Raw genomic sequence first — 9661 nt, forward strand, 5'->3', positions numbered from 1 at the left:
TTGCATTGGTTAGAGAGCATAGAAAGTTATCATACCAAGTTTGGTGTGGTAAAAGAGAAAACCTAGAAAGACAGAAGTACATTAAGTACTTAACGACCTAAATTTATAAAAAGGTATGTAAGGCAAGAGAGATGGTAGAAGAGGTAGAGGCATTAAAAGAAGTGGTAGCCCCAATAGGAGAACATGGGTAGCATCTCTTAAACTTCATTGAGGAAGCCAAAACTCAGTATGAGTAGATCAAACGATTTTATAGTTATAACTCTAGGATGATAGATTCTATGTAAATGAAAGTTTTTTGGAATAAATGAAATCTTTTGGTTGAACACTGTCTTAAGGCAAATATTCTCTTCATGCATGCATTTTCATTCATTACATTCTCATTCAATATATTTAACAAAGTAACCATAAGTTAGTCATATGAACTTCTAATTCTAAGATATAGTATTCAAGGTTTAAGGATAGCTCCATCTAGCAAAAACCCTATCCATCGATATAACACAAAAGCCAGAGCTAGACAAATAGAGTAAGAAAACTCTCATTGATTTGAGAAATTAGGAAAAGCACAAGAAAAGATTGAGAATGAGTTAAGTAAGATTTTAGAAGCTCTCAACAATTTGAACAAAGAAAAAGGGACAGAAAAAAATACAAGCCAACAGGGCCTTCTATCGTAAGAAATGGTCGACCCTTTATATTCTCTAAGTTTTGGTCCACAATAAGCTCAGTCCACACAGGATATTTCATTACAGCAGTTCACATATCTTGTATACCCTGAAATACCATCAGCTTCAAACTTTGGACATTACCATAGCTACATGAACCCTGTCTTTACTGAAAAAATAGTAGAACCAATCCAAGTTCCTGATCTAGATGACTCAAAAGAGAAAAAAAAGTGAAGGGAATAGAGTCTCAAGAAGATTCAAAGATTAGTATGCTTGAACAAAGGTTACAGGTTGTAAAAGGAATTGGATTTTATGATTCTGTCAACACTGCTGGGCTTTGCTTAGTCTCCGATATAGTCATTCCATCAAAGTTCAAAGTATCAAAATTTAAAAAGTATGATGGTACGAAGTGCCTAAAAACTCATATCACCATGTACTGTCAGAAGATGGCAGTCCATGTCCATAATAAAAAACTAATTATGCATGTTTTTCAAGATAACCTCCATGGCTCTGCTGCTACATGGTATGTCCAGCTGGATAGGAATCGTATTCGCTCTTGAAGTGATATGACCCATGACTTCATCAGTCAATATCAACATATCATAGACCTAGCTCTTGATCTTCTTTCCTTACAAAATATGAAAAAAAAGGTGACTGAGTTATTTAAAGAATATGCCTAGAGGTGGAGGGACATGGCTATTGAAGTGCAACCTTATTTGACTGAAAATGATACCACTATATTATTTGTCAGCTTCTTATTATGAAAAAATGATAAGGAATGCCACAAAGAACTTCACCGACATGGTGATCTCAGGTGAAATCATTGAGAATGCCATTAAAAATGGTAAGTTGAAAAGAGAAAAAACTAAGAAGACATCTGAGAATACAGAGACTGAAGCTCAAGCTGTAGGTTTTGACAGATAGTTCAGGGGATACCAACCCTATCCACTGGTTATTCCTCATACTATCCTGCTATGAACAATACCTCATCCTACCCATACCAGCCAATTGCACAACCATCTTACCCATTGACATGCCAGTCTATTTTCAACCTTTAAACTTTCATATATAGCCTTAATATTCAACCTCTTACAAGGCCTCAGGCTCATCCTATTAACCTGACAAATGGTTTATGAGAGCAACGAATTACCCGAGAAAAATTTATATTCAATCCAATCCTCATGACTTATACAGAGTTATATTGAGAGCTTTATAATAACCATTTGATTACCCTAAATTATGTGGAGCCACTCAAGCCACCTTACCCTAAGTGGTATGATCCCATAGCCTATTCTGATTATCACTATAGAATTGCTGGTCATTCTACTAAAAATTACACTATTTTGAAATATAAAGTACAACGGTTAATCAATGATAGGATGATAAGTTTTGATCAAGAAGGACCAACAACACATAATGTTAGTAGTAATCAATTGCCTAATCATAATGTCAATGCTTTGAGTGAAAATCAAGAATACGTTGATCAGAAAAGGCCTAAAGAGTAGCAATGAATCGAGGGGCAAGATGTCAATAAAGATATTTCACTTGATTACATGGGGGCACAATTTTAAAGAATAAAGATAAGGTTGATTGGAAGTTTCTTGTCATTTTAAGATTTATTTTAGAGTAATGTTAAGATTTCTTTTAAGCAGTAGGATTTCATTTGTTATCATTTTAATAAAAGGCAAGGGTAATGCATTTCATTGCATTTTTTTTTTCATTCAACCATTACTCTATGCTTTGTTACCTTTCATAACTATTTATTCCCATTTTCAAATTTCAGATGATGAATGTTTAGATAATGATAACAATAATTCTAGGATTTAATTTTGAGAACTCATTCACGTTGATTTAAGGAGATTATTTAAGCAAAAGAAGCCAGCTGCGAGCATATGTGAAATTAATATGACTCAAAAAAGTGTAGTCTCTTATAAAGATTCATGCGCTTATTTTTTTCAATAGATGATGTTCAAAGAAAACATTCACATTTGAGATAAAAATGATCATTTTTTTTTGAAAAATCATTCATCATTACCCCTTTAAGCCTATTATAATTTTTTTTCTAAAGAACCTTGACCAAGGATCACTTTCTACACTAGAGGGTATTTTAAAAAAAAAGTAAAAAAAAATAGTAAAAGATCTCAAAGATAGAAAGAAAAGCAAAAAAAAAAAAAAAAACAAAAAGAAATGAATGCCACACACAATTTGGGGCAAAATAAAGGGAATCGTTTTGTGAGGAATGAGATGAAAAAAGGAAAATTAGTGAAATAATGTAAAGTGGGGCAAAATGCCAAGCTGCATCAAGTGATGATCATTTGGTTTTAAACCCTTTAAACACATATTTTGAGCCTATTTTATCTATTTCTTTCATAACCTTTCACTATGGCCTACATTACAACCTTTAAAAATCTATTTAGATCAAATGTAAGTGCTAGAATTAAAAAATTATATGTTGGGCTAAGACATACTCATGATGGAATAATGAAATCAGGCTATATTGCTCTAGAGATTAATGTGTGAGATATATCAACAATAGGTCAAATATGAGAGAAAAAAAAAGAGAAAAAATGAAAAAATAAAGAAAAAAATAAAAAATAAAAAATAAAAAAAATGAAAATGAAAAGAGAAAAATGAAGACTCAAATTGAAAATCTGAAAAGGTGATTTGGGTAGATAAATCTCTAAGCTAAAAATTGGATGAACAATTCAAATATATGAAAAATCAAGGCATCTGAAGATCTCCCAAATTTGAGATAAAGTTTAACAAGCTTAAAATGATTTCGACAGTCAATGTAATGAGTTTTTGAAAAAGAATCTTGAATTAATGTTCAAAATTGTTTGAATATTCATTTATCTCAATGACATACATCCAACTTGTTTTTTTTTCTCGTTTGTTTTTGTACCAGACTCACTCCCTATTGATTGTATTTTTCTCAATGCACCTTATGCTATTTTATTTACACATCCTTAGAATGAATCGAGAAAATGTATGATTGCATTATGTTTGTCAAGAATTGAAATGATAATGAATGAATGACAATGTGCATAAAAGAGGCTTACATTCTTTTAAAAAGAAATCCAGGATGATAAGAGGTAAAAAAAATAATAAAGAGATGGCAGAACTTGAAAAGATGCCACATAGGATGGCTAAATGATAAATATAATGATGGATTGCTTAATAAAATGAAGAGAGGGCAAAATTTTGAAAAGATGATGACATTAATAAATGAATATGGTGATGGATTGGTCAACATAAATTATAATTAAATAATGACGATCAGTGGATGAAATTCATTCTGGAGTGGCTAGTGCTGATGAGCTTATGAGTTAAGTGATGGAAAAAAATATGGATCAGTTGATGAAACGGCTAGTGTTAAGAAGCCTGTGAGTGGTGACTTAACGATGAAAGACAAAAACTTGTTTTGAAATTGCTAATACTGAAAAACTTGTGAATGATGATCAAGTGATGAAAATAATGTTAGCATTGTTGTTTGAACAGTACATGCACATAATTCAATGAATTAAAACTTTGTTTAGACATGCATCAGTCGGCAAGCATTTGAATTATGACTCAAAGTAGGGCATTGTGAGAATTTAGATTGTTACATTTGCATCATTAAGAAAGCATTTGCATCATTGATCATGTCATTCAATATATACAAAATTTTGCCTTTGGGAAAAGTTTGAAGCCTATTTAGAAAAGAAACCTTGAACATTTTAAGAATCTTTGAGTCTTAAATGAGAATCTCTAAGACGTTTTCAAATAAGAAGTTTTGAGTCTTAAATGAAAATTTTTAAGACATTTTCAAATGAGAATATTTGAGTCTTAAATGAAAATCTTTACAACATTTTCTTTAAGACATTTCAAATGTGAATCTTTAAGTCTTAAATGAGAATCTTTAAAAAATTTTTAAATGAGAATCTTTGAGTCTTAAATGAGAACCTTTAAGACATTTTTAAATGAGAATCTTTAAAATATTTTCAAATGAGAATCTTTGAGTCTTAAATGAGAACTTTTAAAACGTTTTCAAATGAGAATCTTTGAGTCTTAAATGAGAATCTTTAAGATATTTTTAAATGAGAATCTTTGAGGTGTGAATCCCTAAAGTTCGTTGAATGTGAATCTTTGAACTAGAATGAAAATCTTTGAACTTTTGGATGTGAATCTCCAAAATTCAAACGAAAAGCTTTGAACTCAACTTTTGAATGCAAATCTCTAAGTGAGAACCTTTGAACTTAGATATGAAACTTTAAGTTTTATTGCATGTGAGTCTTTGAACTCGAATGAGAAACTTTGAACTTTTGGATGAATCTTTAAAATTTAAATGAAAAGCTTTAAATTTTTTGGATGTGAACTCCGAATTTGTTAAATGTGAGAAGCTTTGAACTTTTGGATGTAAAAATCTAAAATTCAAATGAGACTCTTTGAATGTGGATGCAAGTCTTGCAATTTATGAATCTTGAGATATTGTGAATCAAATTCTTATAAAACTGAAATTTCAAGAATCAAATTTTAATGAATTTTTATGCAGTTGAAAGGTTCTTGCGAATCTGAACCTTTGGCTGTTGAACTCAAATTGTGAACCTTTGACTTTCCATTACAAATCCCATCAACATGATCTATGACTCATCTGGTCATGATTGTCAAAGAGCCATTTATTTTTAAAAATCGTGATTGCCTCTGTTTAGAGGAGTATTTATTTTTCAAAAGTTGTGATACCTCTGTTTAGAGAGGCTTTATTTATTTTTTAAAAGTTGAGCCTCTGATTAAAGGAGCTTTATTTATTCTTCCAAAGTCGTTGAGGTTCTGTTTAGAGGAGCTTTGTTTATTTTTCAAAAGTCATTGAGCCTCTGATTAAAGGAGCTTTTTTTATTATTTTCAAAGTCGTTGAGCCTCTATTTAGATGATCAATTTATTTATTTATTTAAGTCGTTGAGCCTCTGATTAGATGAGCTTTATTTATTTTTTCAAAGTCGTTGAACCTCTGTTTAGAGGAACATTTATTTTCTTTAAAGTCGTTGAGCCTTTATTTATAAGAGCTTTGTTTACTAAAAAAAAAAAACCAAAAAAGTGTCGAGTTGAGTCTTGATTGGGTGTCTGTGTTTTTGCACAATTCCTGTTTCATAGAAAATACGCAAAAAAGGGCAGCTGTAGACATCCCATTTTGTCCGAGATTTTTGTCGATGGGAAGCTCGATACAAGCTCAATTGTCGAATTTAATTTATTTTTAATATTTTGTGATTTAGTTCTAGTCTAATTTCATCATTATCTGGTTAATATTTTTGGAAGGCCAGACTTAATGGGAGGAAAGGAGTGACAGTGATAGGGTTAGAGTGTTATTCATCTTGTGGAACATAAATTTTGGTTTTTTTTTTTATAAGGCAAAAGGAATCACGATTGATTTAAAATTCTCCTAAGTTTAGTCCTATAAATTCAGCACTGACACGAGAGAAAGGGGAACAAGAGTACAGAGATTAAGGAAAGATCACAGAAAAAAAAAAAGAAAAAGCTTCTTAGACATTGGTTTGAGGGTGAGAGTGAAACCAAAAAAAAAAGAAAAGGCAAACTAATTTAATATGGTGGTCCAAATTTCGATTCAAATGTTACTCATCGACGATGAGTGGAGAGAGCCTGTTCTCAATAAGAGAAATTTCAATTATCTATCCTGTAATTGAACAGAACATCGATCATATTCCAGCAGCTATAGCTGAAGATATTAAGCTTGCGGTGGCTGCTGCTTGAAGAGCTTTTTCTAGAAACAAAGGCGAAGATTGGGCTTTAGCTTTTGGCACTGTTCGTGCCAAGTATTTACGTGCCATTGTTTCCAGGATAACAGAGAGAAAATCTAAATTAGCAAAGCTTGAAGCAATTGATTACGAAAAACCACTTGATGAAGCAACTTGGGACATTGATAATGTTGCTGGATGTTTTGAGTACTATGCGTACCTTGCTGAAGGTTTAGATACGAAGTAAAAGGCTGCTATCTCTCTTCCTATTAAGACATTTAAGAGTTATGTGCTTAAGGAACCACTTGGGGTTGTTGGATTGATTACTCTATAAAATTATCCACTGTTGATGGCCGTATGAAAAGTAGCTATTGCTTTGGCTGTAGGTTGTGCTACAATACTGAAGCCTTTCGAGTTGGTACATATCACCTGTTTGGAGCTGGCTAACGTGTGTAGGGAGGTTGGTCTTCCTCCAGGTGTCCTGAACATTCTGATTAGACATGGCTCGAAAGCTTGGGTTTTTTTGGCATCTCATCCCAATGTTGACAAGTTTACCTTTATCGAAAACACTACAACAGGGAGCAGGATAATGGAAGCAACAGCTCAAATGGTCATGCCTGTCTCTTTAAAACTTGATAGGAAAAACCCAATCATTTTGTTTGAAGATGTTGACCTTGATAAGGCTGCTAAATGGATTGCATTTGGTTGCTTCTGGACAAACAGACAGATCTGCAGTACAACATCCCATCTTATTGCACATGAAAGCATTGCAAAAGAATTTCTGGACAGGCTTGTGAAATGGACTAAAAACATCTATAGCATGCTCTTCAATTGACAAAATTGACTTTTTACCCTAAGCTTTCTTCACACAACTATAGCATGCTCTTCAATTTTCACCATCACTTCAAGATGTTTCTAGCAAACAGTAAGTTGTCATTGGTAAAGAAAAAAATTATTAACTTTGGGTCTAAATCTACTTACCTTAACTCTCAGAATTTGTTGTTTGTTCATTTGAGATTTGGTGAGCATAGCTTAAGGTTTTTCTGTATAGAACAATAATAGATAAAATGGTGGTGTTAGGCTCTAATCATTATGAGATTTTGCAATTGATAATGTGTTATATAGTCTATTATAGTATTAATTGAATAAAAGCATGTCATGTAAGTGAATAGTTAACTTACATCATTATTCACTAATAACACATAATCACTCATATACATCCACTCATCTTAGCATGCCTACTTCTAGTATGAAATAATATATTTTTGAGTGAAGAAACTTTTCATTTTGGGATGAAATGTCAACTCCCAAACTACTTCAAAATCTACTTAACATTCAATTGAAAAATATAAAAAGACAAAATTTATTTATACATGAATAGCTATTATGAAATTTATAGAGAAAAATATTGACTTTTTTTCATAACTTTGGAATATAAAGTTAACAATAATTTACCTTTAGTAAATGTTGAGAATTAGAAGTCTAAAATGCTAATATGAATATGCCAACATAAGATAACGAATAACAAAGAGTGGAAATATAAAAAGAGGAGACACAAAATTAGCATGGTTCGATTTTTGAATTTCTTACATCCATATATGAAGAAAGAGCAACAAATTTTACTATAAAAATCACCAAATTTATAAAAGTGGAGACAACTTTCAAAGAATCCAAAATCCTAATACACCTCAATCTTCTTATGTGTAGTTAAAAATAATTCTAGTTAACACTTACCGAGTATAGGTTTTATTATACCTTTCTCTCTTTCTCTCTCTCTCTCTATATATATATATATATACATACAAAACAATAAAAGAATATGATTTTTCTTTCCCACTTGGCTTTAAACTTTATCTTTAGCTTCAAACTCTTATTTTCTATATTTTTGCATTTTACTTAAAACTGAATGACCAAAAAAGTTGTCATTACCATTAGTCAAGAGTTAGTAAAATTCTTTGCTAGTTATAGCTCTTTGGAACGTGGCTTCTACAAAGATCGGTTTAGTTGTAAATTTTAAGCCATCACAATAAATCTCCACCTTATTTTGAAATTCTTTTTAATATTCAAATGGTGACTTAACTCCACCTTATCCAAATAACCCTGATAAGGCTAGCTTAAATGCTACATATACTAATTAAGTCCAAGCAATGCTTGAACTTGGCAACTAAAAGAAACTTTGTCAACATATCAACTGCGATGTTTGCAATACCAATTTTCTTCACAACAAAATTTTCTTCTATAACAATATCGCAAAAAAAAAATGGTCTATAACATCAATATGCTTTGTTGTACCAAGGAACATTTGATCTTTGGTCAAATGTATTGCACTTTAACTATCACAAAAAAAATAATCTATAGATTTGAACTAAGCTTATTAACATGCCCCATAACCAAATAGCCTTTTTGATAACCTCAATCATTGTCCCATATTTTGCTTTAATGGTAGACAAGGCAATTACAGGTTGTAATGTAAATTTTTAATTGGTAGTACTATTTTCTAAGGTAAACATATATCTTGTTAAAGATCTCTTTTTGTCAAGATCTCTTACATAGTTTGAATTTATATAACTAAATAAACTTTTAGCACCACTATCAAACTCTAAATTAGCATCAATTGTACCACTTAAGTATCTCAAAATACATTTCATTACTTACTAGTGAACTTTACCAAGATTAGCCATATATCTATTAACAATATTAACTACATGAGAAATGTTAAAATAAATACAAATCATGGCATACATGAGACTGCCTGCCGTAGTAGAGTATGGAACTTAATCCATATAACCCATTTCTTCGTCAATTTGAGGTGGTAATGATTCTTTAAAATGAGAAGCAATGGGAGTACTTATAGATTTAGTAACCTTCATGCTGAAAAGCTTAAGAACTTTGTCAATGTACTTTTTTTTTAAATGAAAAAAAATTTGTACGCTTTCCTATATCAATAAATCTCCAAGTTGAGAATTTTGTTTTTGTCTCTTCAAGATCTTTTGTTTTAAATTCTTTATTTAATTGTGTTTTTAACATTTTAACTTTAAAAGTATCTTTCGCAACAATCAATATGTCATAAACATATAATATCAAATATATGAAAGATCCATCAACTAACTTTTAAAGTAAACACAGATTTCATAATTCTTAAAAATTCATGATTAATCATAAATCAGTCAAATCTCTTGTACCGTTACTTGAAAGACTATTTTAAGTCTACAAAAATTTTAATAAACAAAATGACATTTCTTGCCTTTAATCTTAATGTTCAGGTTATTGCATGTA

The 9661-nt window shown here is 31.1% G+C and overlaps 1 pseudogene; it reads left to right on the forward strand.

Annotated features, from left to right (window-relative positions):
• The first annotated feature begins 6211 nt into the window (after positions 1-6211).
• Positions 6212-7242, forward strand: LOC111303358 (aminoaldehyde dehydrogenase 1, peroxisomal pseudogene; annotated as a pseudogene).
• The last annotated feature ends 2419 nt before the right edge of the window (positions 7243-9661 follow it).

Source organism: Durio zibethinus, chromosome 9 (assembly GCF_047325235.1).
Source record: "Durio zibethinus cultivar Kanyao isolate XHJ-2024 chromosome 9, ASM4732523v1, whole genome shotgun sequence".
Taxonomy (NCBI): domain Eukaryota; kingdom Viridiplantae; phylum Streptophyta; class Magnoliopsida; order Malvales; family Malvaceae; genus Durio; species Durio zibethinus.